Genomic DNA, 11,695 nt, shown 5'->3' on the forward strand with positions numbered 1-11,695 from the left:
AAAACCAACAAAATAATTAAACCTAATAAATAACGCACAAAAGAAACAATTACTGTCAATTATAGACACAAAAGAAATGCTATATATCTGTCAATGTATAATTTTGATTAACTTTTTTTTTTCATGGTATGTCCAATTTTACAAGTCAAGGTTAAATTGTCACGGATTTAAACTTTATTTAAAGATTTATCGTTGGTTAATTGGTCTGTGTATATAAAATAAAATTCGAATCTTTAATACTTATTTAAACAGATTAATGAACTAACCATTATGCTGATCTAAGTTGGTTACTTTTGATTATCTATAACATAAGAGAATTCGTGGCTAGTTGATGATTTGATTTGATTCTATATAAAGTATGGAGAAACAATTACTTGATCAGTTCATTTGAAAAAGACACTACTGAAGTTGATGTATCAATCAAGAGTATCACAAAAGCTTACATAATATATATATATCATGGAAAATTAAAAGCAGTTCCATTAATATTTATTCCCTTCCCATAATGATTTAATTTTCCCACAATCGTGGCCACATTCGTCAACTAGCTAGGAAATTTATTATTAAAGCTTGTACACATGCAAATAAATGCAGAACTACCAATGTTAGTATATATGGATGAGAGTTTGTATTCGTTAATAATTTTTTTTAAGTTTGATATTCATTGAAAAATAAAAATAGAGCTTATTTACTTGAGAGAATGGTCTATTTTATACTTCTGCAATATTTAAAAAATTAATCATTAAACTTTTGGTCAAATAAATATCCTGAACAAAAAAAAAAAAAAACGAAATTATCGTCTTTTAATTTTAGGAATGATTTGATTTTTTTTTGCTGAAGTTAGCATGGACCAAACTGATATTATTAATAATGAAAAGACACACATGTGTATGTTTCTCTAAGAACGTGGACTTTCATGGTAAGAATGTGACCATCAATGTTTTGAGCTTCAATTAGATGCATCTGTCCATTAATACTGTCATTAGTATTTAGAAATTATTTATGGGAAAAGCTCAGTATACAAGCGATTAGGGCTTGTAACTATTACAAGTTCATTAACGCCTAATCCACTAAAATGCGTTGCAACTCCTACGTCACTTACACGCGCTATACAAAGATCCCGCGTTTGTATAACTACCAAATTTAAAAGATTTGTTTCCTTCTTTGTTTTCCTTCTTTCCAAATTTCATCGTTCTTCTTCTCGCGCGTCTTCCCCTGGTTTTTCGATCGTTCTTTTCTTCTCCTTTCTCATTGGTTTGTTCTTCGTCATTGACGTTAGTTCTTCTCTCTGTAACTCTAGCTTCGTTTTCTTTTCGATTTTCTGGTTTCTGAAATCAAAGTTTGAACTCGTTTTGAAGATAATAGATGATTCAACCTCAGATTGTCAGCTGAATCAGGGCGAAGTGGAGCACAAATAGGAAGGAAAACGAGATTAAGAATCAATTGATTACATGTAGCAAAGAGGAAAAATGAAACCCTCATAGCAAAGACTCATTTGATAAGAATTGGAATGATTTTCTGCTAAATTTTGGTCTTGTGGACAACAAGTGGCTTTCAGGTAGTGTTGGGTTAAAATTTGCAGCAGAGGTGTAAATTTAATTTTTTATCGGGTGTATTTATAGTCTGTGTTTGGGTGTATTATGCAGATCTCTATGCAGACCGTCATATATGGGTTCCAATCTATTTGGAATTCTGGATCACCACTTCATATTATAGTACCTGTAAATCAGACATTTTGAATACACCAGAGAGAGTTTAATTAATTTTGGTCTTGTGGACAACAAGTGGCTTTCAGGTAGTGTTGGGTTAAAATCTGCAGCAGAGGTGTAAATTTAATTTTTTATCGGGTGTATTTATAGTCTGTGTTTGGGTGTATTATGCAGATCTCTATGCAGACCGTCATATATGGGTTCCAATCTATCTGGATCACTACTTCATATTATAGTACCTATAAATCAGACATTTTGAATACACCAGAGAGAGTTTAATTAATTTTGGTCTTGTGGACAACAAGTGGCTTTCTGGTAGTGTTGGGTTAAAATCTGCAGCAGAGGTGTAAATTTAATTTTTTATCGGGTGTATTTATAGTCTGTGTTTGGGTGTATTATGCAGATCTCTATGCAGACCACCATATATGGGTTCCAATCTATCTGGATCACCACTTCATATTATAGTACCTGTAAATCAGACATTTTGAATACACCAGAGAGAGTTTAATTAATTTTGGTCTTGTGGATAACAAGTGGCTTTCAGGTAGTGTTGGGTTAAAATCTGCAGTAGAGGTGTAAATTTAATTTTTTATCGGGTGTATTTATAGTCTGTGTTTAGGTGTATTATGCAGATCTCTATACAGACCGTCATATATGGGTTCCAATCTATCTGGATCACCACTTCATATTATAGTACCTGTAAATCAGACATTTTGAATACACCAGAGAGAGTTTAATTATGGAAAAAAAATTTACTTATAATTGGATCAAATATATTTACACCATGTGTTCAATTTCTTACAAGAGTATATAACAGTTACATTAATCAGTGACAATATCATTAGAATCTATCTGACAAAATGGACTCAATAACAATGAGGATGGCCTGGACAGTCTTATTGCATCACTTCTCCTCGCTCATATTTCTGAATTTCTCACTCAACAGATGGGTTGCACACTTTAGGTCCTTGATTTGCTGTAAACAAAGCAAAATTAGAGTTAGATATATTTCTATTATGAAAAACTGATTTGATCGAAGACATATATTTGTTCTTACATTTTTTTCAGCTTGGTTTCTGCCTGCCATTTTTTCTGAAATGAAAAATACACCCATAGATATCAGTAAGATACACCCATAGATATGAGTCAGATACACCCATAGATATCAGTCAGATATCACTCAAATACACCCAAATGATTACAGAAATACACCCAAAGGATTACAGAAATACACCCAAACGGTTACAAGAATTCACCCAAACGATTATAGGAATACACCCAAAGGATTTAAGAAAATACACCCAAAATTCGTTGAAGTACATCTTATGCATAATTCAGAACTCTTTCTCTTTCTCCTCCTCATCTTCTGCTGCTTCTTCTTCTTCAAAAACGATTTTACCATGAAAAATCGAAAAAAAAGAGAAAACAGAGAGAAAAGACGTAAATGAAGAAGAAGAAAAAGAGGAAAACGAGGAAGAAGAACGTGCAGAAACGAAAGAAAAGGAGAAGAAGAAGAGTAAGAGGAAGAAGAACGTGCAGCAAGAAGAAGAAAAAGAATTTTAGAAACCATGAAAATCGAAAAAAAAAACGAAGAAGAAGAAGAAGAAGAAGAAGAAGAAGAAGAAGAAGAAGAAGAAGAGGAAGAGGAAGAGGAAGAGGAAGAGGAAGAGGAAGAGGAAGAAGACGAAGAGGAACCGTTTGAGTGGGGCGCGTGTAGTTACGCTCCATTCAAAATGAGTTAATGCGCGTGTTAATGAAGTTTGGGCTGATAACTTGTAAAACTTGTACGACCTTTTTACTTGTATGTGTAGCAGGCTCCATTATTTATATTTTATACTTTTTATTTAAGATACATACTTTATAAAAAAATTTGGTATCTCCTGATGCATCAATTACCAAATAACTATATTGTTTTAGTGGAATTAATTTTTTAGGATTTAAATTTTTTGTTGCCTGAATACGAATAAAAAAAAATTAGAATAACACACAATAAAATTTACATAAACTATATTAACAATTAAAAATAGTAACATATATACGAAATATATATATATATATATATATATATATATATATATATATATATATATATATATATATATATAATAATATATGTACTGTAAATAATATATACTACATTAATCTTAATATTAATTATATATAATATTAATATTAATATTATTATAATCCCATATTTATATTTATATTTATATATCTAACAAATTTCATTTAATAATATATTTAACATGAATATATTAATATTTATATATTTTATTAATGTGAATATATAAAATACTTTAATATTAATACATATAATAACTTTACAGTTCGGTAATAATTAAAACCACGTTTGGAAATATGAATATGAATATGAATATTAATATATAATATTGATTTAACGTATACAATAATATTCAAAATTCTTTACATTACCAATCTCAGTAGTTTTTAACGTTAATAATAACATATAATATACAGATTATTACACATAATAATATTAATATACATAATCATGTTAACAATATAAAAAAATTAGAAAACGCTAGTAATATATACAAAACAAAAAGAAAAATATTTTTAATTATATATATTACCTCCTAACGTTAATATTTAGGGTTAAGTATAATTTTGGTTCCCAACGTAGAGGTCGAAAATCGGAATCGTCCCCAACTTTTTTTTTATTACAAAATGGTCCCTAAAATTTCAGTTTGTTTTAAAATCGTTCTTTTTACCAATTTTATTTTTTTATTACTAAATTACCCCTCAGTAAAATAATTATAAAATAAAATAAAAAAAGAAAGGAATACAGAAGCGGGGTTGGGGAGAGAGAGAAAAGGGGGAGGGGAGGAGGGGGGAGAAAAGGGGGACCGTCATATCGCCACACCACCGCATCGCTGCCCTGTCGCCTGCCGCACCGCACCGCACCACCCACCAGCTTCTTCTTCTTCTTCTTTTTCTTTGCCGCTTTGCCATCCTGTCGCACCGCACCGCACCACCGCACCACCACGAGCTTCTTCTTCTTCTTCTTCTTCTTCTTCTTCTTCTTCTTCTTCTTCTTCTTCTTCTTCGTCGCCCTGCTGCCTTGCCGCCCTGCCGTCCTGCCGCACCGCACCGTACCACCGCACCACCACCTTCTTCTTCTTCTTCTTCTTCTTCTTCTTCTTCTTCGTCGCCCTGCCGCCTTGCCGCCCTGCCGTCCTACCACACCGTACCGTACTACCGCACCACCACCAGCCAATGTTCTAAAAACCGGTTCGAACCGGCCGGTCGAACCGGGAACCGTTAGCCAACACGGTTCGGACAGAAAGAAAAATCGCCAAATTCAAGAACTGATGTTGAACCGTCAAACTGGCCGGGAACCGGTCGGTCGAACCGAACCGTGACCCGGCCGATTTTTAAATTTTGTCAAAAACGCTGCGTTTTGCCCGCAGATCCAAAAAGTCAGAAACGAACCCTGGCCTTCCCTCTTCAGTTCACTCAGACTTCACTTTCGAGCCTCCACCTTGCAGCCCTCCATTCTCACCTCTCGCACTCAGTGGTCATGCATGCAGTCTCCACCTCGAGCTTCCGGCACAACCTCCGTCCAGCCACCGTCGCCGTCGCAACACCTCCGTCGAAGTCACTCACTGTCACAAGTTTGTGGAGCCAGCTTAGAGATTCACAAAACCCTTTCCGTTGCGAAGTCAGCCATGGAAATCACAGCCACCGCTGCCACTCCTTGCCGTCACGCAGTGTCGTCCTAAGTGACGTGAAGCCCTTACCCCCCTCTCGAGCCCCATTCCTGATTCCTCAGTCTCATACATACTCTCATTATTTCTCCCCAAAACACAACCCTACCCTCCATCGCGCTGTCGTTGGTCGCACTGTCGCCGCCTGGTTCGTCGTGGTCGTTCTTCAATCCTCCTGTTTCGTCGCGGTCGTTCTTCAGCCCCACCGTCGTGCTCCTTGTCCCGCTCTGTGTCTGTCTTGAAGGATCTAGTTCGTTCCTTAATTGATTGAGCAGGTAAGTACATTTATCTTCTGATTCTTCTCCCTTGACTAAGCCTGGTTGAATTGGATTTTTCACAACGATACTACAATCTCTTCTCTCTTTAGAAGTTTTTTTTATTTTTTTAACTGTAATTGTTGTTTTAAACTTTTAATTGATTAGTTAATCTATAAATTTTCATCTTGCTTCTTCAATTGTTGTTATCATTAGTCATTACTGTGATTTAGGATTGTTAATGATCTTGAATATTGATTCTGATATGCTCTGGTTCTATAAATTGATTGATTTGGTTATGATAATTCTTGATTTGAACCTTGCTAAAGTTGTTCTGTTACCTAATTTGTTGGAATTGAACTTGAGCAACAACAAACTAGAAGGAAGCATCTCCTCTGACTTCAGGTTATTCAGAGCTCTTTATTGTTTATTCTCTTTATCTTAGTGGGAATTTGTTGAATGGAACAATACCAAGAGTGCTTGGAGAATTGAAACAGTTGCAGTGGTTGAATCTCTCTCGCAACAATTTTTCTGGCACAATTCCATCTAATTTTAATGGTAGGTCAAGCTTAACTTTGGTCATGTTATTGGTTCTGCTTCTTATCTTTGGATTATTTGGTGTTTGAAAGAAATGCAACCAGAAGAACAATTTTTCATATGGAGTAATGATGGAAAAAATGGTATTTAAAACCATAATTAAAGCTGCCAATAATTTTGATGACAAATATCTCATTGGCATTTAAGGGCAATGATCTGTTTACAAGGCTGAGTTGCCTTCAGGTATGGTTGTTGCTGTGGAAAAAACTTCACATGGAATCAGATGCGGATGATAAGTTCAATTGGAAGGCATTTGAAAATGAGATCAAAGCATTCACAAAATTCAGGCACTGAAACATCATAAAGCTATATGATTTTTGCCAGCATTAACGATTCTTCTTTTTGGTATACAAATTATAATTATGTTTTATTATTTATATTTTATTTATTATTTATTATAAAACGGTTATTTCGGTTGAACCACGGTTGAACCGGTTGAACCTGTAAACCAGTGAACTAGTAGTCAGAACGGTTCGATGACCGGTTCGGTTTTCAGAATCTTGCCACTAGCTGCTTCTTCTTCTGTGAATTGGATTTTTTGTGAAAATTTAGATTTTTTTGTAAAATTTGTTGTGGAATATTGTTGTTACTGAAATTTGAATTTGGAATATTGTTGTTGCTGAATTTGTTGATTGTTATTCAAAGTGCATGTTGCTTGAATTTTCTGATGACGATGATGATGAGGCCATGATGATAATGGTGGTGGTGGTGGTGGGTTCTTGTTCAGCTTGGGCTTTTGGTTGATTTCGGTTGATTTTGGGGAAAGTTCTGATGAAGATGATGATGACCATGATGATACTGATGGTGGTGGTGGTGGTTCTGGTTGGGCGTAGGCTTCTGTTCTAGTGATGGTGGTGGTGGTTGATTTTGGGATGAAGGAGAAGGGTATTTTCGTCCGATGGACGATTTTAAAACAAACTGAAACTTTGGGGACCATTTCGTAGCAAAAAAAAAGTTGGAGACGATTCCAATTTTTGACCTCTACGTTGGGACCAAAATCATACTTAACCCTAATATTTACAATACATAAATTATGAAAATTATTCTAATAACAAATAATGTTTCTAATATGATTATGTTATGGTGATTACTATGACTATAATATTTTTAAAAATGTGTTCAAAATTAAAATAATATTTTTTATTGTTAAATTACATTTTTTTAAAAGTATTACTTAAAAAAATATTACCAAAATATAAAAAAATATAGCTATAATTTTAATAACATTTGCATAGTTACTATAATCATTATAATATAGTCATACTAAAATTCACCTAATACATATTATATGTCAGTAATAAATATTATTCTAATATTAAATATTATTCTAAACCTAAAAAGCAATATACGTTTAAATTAGTAGTAATATTCTAATAATATACATGTCGGTAATTACACTATAAAAAAAATAAATCATTACGTTTAAATTAGTAATTAAATTATATTAATATATATTAATATAACAATAATATTACTCACTTACAAAGAAAAAAAAACCAAAATTAACTGTAAAATAAATATATGCATATAAATAATTTAGTAAGATAACAACTTATATATTAAGAATTATTTAGATATCCAATAATATATTCTCTCAATTGTGTTAAATTACGTACTATTTTTCATTTAAATTAAAATAAAAAATATATAATTTTTTAACTACATTTCAAATACTAATAACTTCACACAAATAAAATTCTCATGGCACTGGACAATACAACCTTACTATTCACTTCAAAAAACACTACAAGAGACACGCCGAATAGCGGCGGTTTTTTTAAAGATTAGTGGCGGTTTTAAACCGCCGCGAAACGAAATTCCAGCGGTTCCACAAGCGTTGCCTATTAAGGGGTGGAGATTTGATTTTGCGGCAGTTTTGAAAAACCGCTGGCACAACCGCAGCAAATCAGATAATTAATTTCGCGGCGGTTTTAAACCGCCGCAATTTGGCTAATAGGTTTTTCTAAAAATATTGCAGCCATTGGTAAACCGCTGCAATTTTGAAAGCAGTTTAAAAAAAAATGTATATTGTGGAGGTTTATAACCCCCACAATTTGCAAAACTACATTAAAAAAAATTAGCTTCATAAAGCTACTCAATTATATTGCTTCTAAATCAAGACATACAAAAATAAGTGCAAGTTAAAAATGGCTAAAATATCACAAGAATAAAGTAGTAACAAATCACAAGAATGACATCTCCAAAACAAAATGCCAGAAGCAAAATGCACATTTTAATAATGGTCTTCCCTAGTGGATAGGTAGCAGAGATTGAGTGCAAAAACTGGAATCCTAAGGAGATATTCCATACTGCCAAATGCTCATAATCAATTATTTGTAGTTCTTGAAAGCACCAGCACTGCCAAATGCTTCATGTATCTCCAAATGCAAAAAATACACAATGTCTACAAGCTTTTCCATTACCTGAAGAGTCCACAATAACATTTTATATTTCTACAAAAATAAAACATACTCAATATAAAGTGGTTGAAAAGACTATGGACCATTCTATTTTTATTGTAGAAGATGAAAATTATTACAATATAAAGAGTTAAACTACACTATTGAAAACACCAACCCAAATGAAACTACCAAACAATAAAAGGAAGTCATTATAATTCAAAGGATTTGGACAGTGCAGCACAAACAAATTCTCAATCTTTATTTTAGATTTTGAGCTCCCACCATAGTAAAACACAAGAATCAGTAAATACACTAGTTTTCTTACCTCCTCCAAAATCCTGGACCACAATGATTTTTTCTTCAAATTTCTCACCAACAGAGTCACTCGTGATGCCCCCACAGGCAGCTGTTTCTGGACACCCTATAGATGCAAAGTCTGTGTTTAATTTTAACTACATACAGGATACCAAGAGTACTCATCAATGAAGATACAAATAAAGGGAATAGTATAGCCAACAGCAAATACAATAAGAGTGTCACATTAAAATAAATCTATGCTGGAAAAATTAGGGGCTCAACAGTCTAAAGCTTATTCAATAAAATTCTAAGCTCAGTGATGAAATAATCAAATAAAAGTGCACTACCTGAGCATCATATGTCCCGACCCTTTGGGTAGGGATATCCAAATTATAACTTAAATGTGGCCGGCCAGATAAATCCTGGACAAGGTTAAGAAGAAAGATATAAGTGTTAAGAACAAACAAAATTTATTTGAGAAAATAAGCTTACAACAAATGGGAATGTAATTCACACTTGAAATTTCTAATTACAATTCAGTAGCCTTGTATGCATTCATTGCTTGAGAATGCATGAGCCTTAATACAAAAGCTAACTTAATTTCAATAGTCCCAAATTATTTTTATGTACATTAATCAGCATGACAATATCGGATTGTTGAATTTTTAAATGTAATACCAAACCTACTCCAATTATCATATACTTAAGCAAGGAAAAAATCACACCTTCTCCCCTAATAATAAGAAACAACTAAACATTGTCCCACTATACGAGATTGATACATGGATTAACATCAACGTGTTCTATAATGAAATCATATTCACACCATTTAAATTTAAACTTTGACTAATGCCTAATGATCATTTCTACAATTGGTAAGCAAATTACCAGTGAAGCGTGTATTAATGCTTCATCAAGTGGAGCAGAGAAGTCACCAAACCGATTAATACCCTTCCTATCACCAAGAGCCTGTAACGAAGCCTAAAGATGGAGTAATAGACAAGTAGTTAAATGCAACTATAATTTTTTTTAAAAAAGTGCATAATTATAAATCTAACTATTACAAGGTAAGAAACTGTAATTGTTTAAGAGTCTGCAAAATATTAACAAAATTGTAATCAGAGTCATGTAGAAGATAGCTGATAATACAATTAAATAGATTGCTATAGACCTTCTATTTTTTGGAAAGTATACTGCAGTCTTCAAATTTGACTAGGCAACCCCTCAAGTGCTCCCAGTTATGAGAATTGTTAAACTATAAATTAATAACCCCATCAAGGACAGAAGCAAAATACTGACTTTATGCTTTACTTAGACAATAATACGATAAATTATTGAAAATTGAAAATTGAATGGCACATCAGTCATCAGCACTCATGCTTTTTATGGTTTCAAAAATGGAAAGTCGTCAAAGAGGAAGTTATTACGGTGAAGGGTCTATGTGGTATCTTCAAGTCAAAGAGAAAGTTATTACGGTGAAGGGAACTTGTGATTTTGATGGAACATCTAAGTTACTACTGAGAATCCTAGTAAGTCTTTGCAGCTTCTTATTTTTTCCATTTTAACTTCCAATCTCATTATCAACCGTATATAACAACAAATGAAGCTATCACATCACAGTTAAGATTGGAAAAATAAGAAGAGATCCAGCCTCTTCTACCAGTTTTATTGGGAAAATAAGTAATGAGGCATAAAGATCAGCATACAATCAGTTTCTATGACTATGATACCAAAAGACAATAGATATCAAGATGTTTCAAAACATTACCTGGCAACCAACAAGTCTATATAGCAGCTGCTGCAGTGCAGGCAACTACTCAATTATGGTAGATGAAATTTGAGATCTCTGTGACTGTAAATATGATCAAACAAGAATTGGGTTTTAAAATTTGAGTAATTTATAAACACACGAGACTGTAAACCATGCCATTAAAAGATCATGAAAAGAAAGGGTAAAAGAGAATAACTGAACGAAGAAACACTAGTAGTGATGCTTCAACTATCTTCCTTTCACTTTCCCCATTTCAGAATCAGTATGATTTAACTCAGAGCTCTTAATCATTACAAGTGGGGCAGATGAATATCATGCCACATGATGGAGTTAGATTAGGAACTTTATGCCTATAACTAGTCACAAGATTATCTATGATATAAATTTGTACTACTCAAAAATTGCCAATTAACATGAATCTCCTAAAAGCACACTGAGAAATGAGAATGATAAGCTCATAATATATAAGATACACACGTACCGAAGTAGAGATTGTCTTTTTTCCATTGGTGGCATGGATAAGGCATCTATACTCAATTGCTTCACCAGCAGTTGCCATTTAATTCCTAACGGCTTGAGACTTCAAGGATGCTAAAAGGCCCACCAAGAACATGAACAAGAAGAATAAGGAGTTAGAACTCACTTTGCAAAAAAATAAAACCTAAAGCATTTGATCAGACCATAAAGTCAATACTAATACAAACATACACACATCTTCAAGTGTAACCCAAACAGAGCCCGTCTCAGTGCTTTGCTCGAACATGCTGGTGAGTTCATTGAGAAACGGATCTAGCTGTAGAAGAATCTAGAAAAAACATGCAAAATAGTAGGGCTTAGAATGAAACAACAACACAACACAACACAACACAATAATACCATGCCGATTTTGCAATCAGAATCCTACTTCATACTTTGGAAGAGAAGGTTAAAAATTAAA

This window comes from Arachis ipaensis, chromosome B5 (assembly GCF_059453495.1).
Source record: "Arachis ipaensis isolate K30076 ecotype BB chromosome B5, ASM5945349v1, whole genome shotgun sequence".
NCBI lineage: Eukaryota > Viridiplantae > Streptophyta > Magnoliopsida > Fabales > Fabaceae > Arachis > Arachis ipaensis.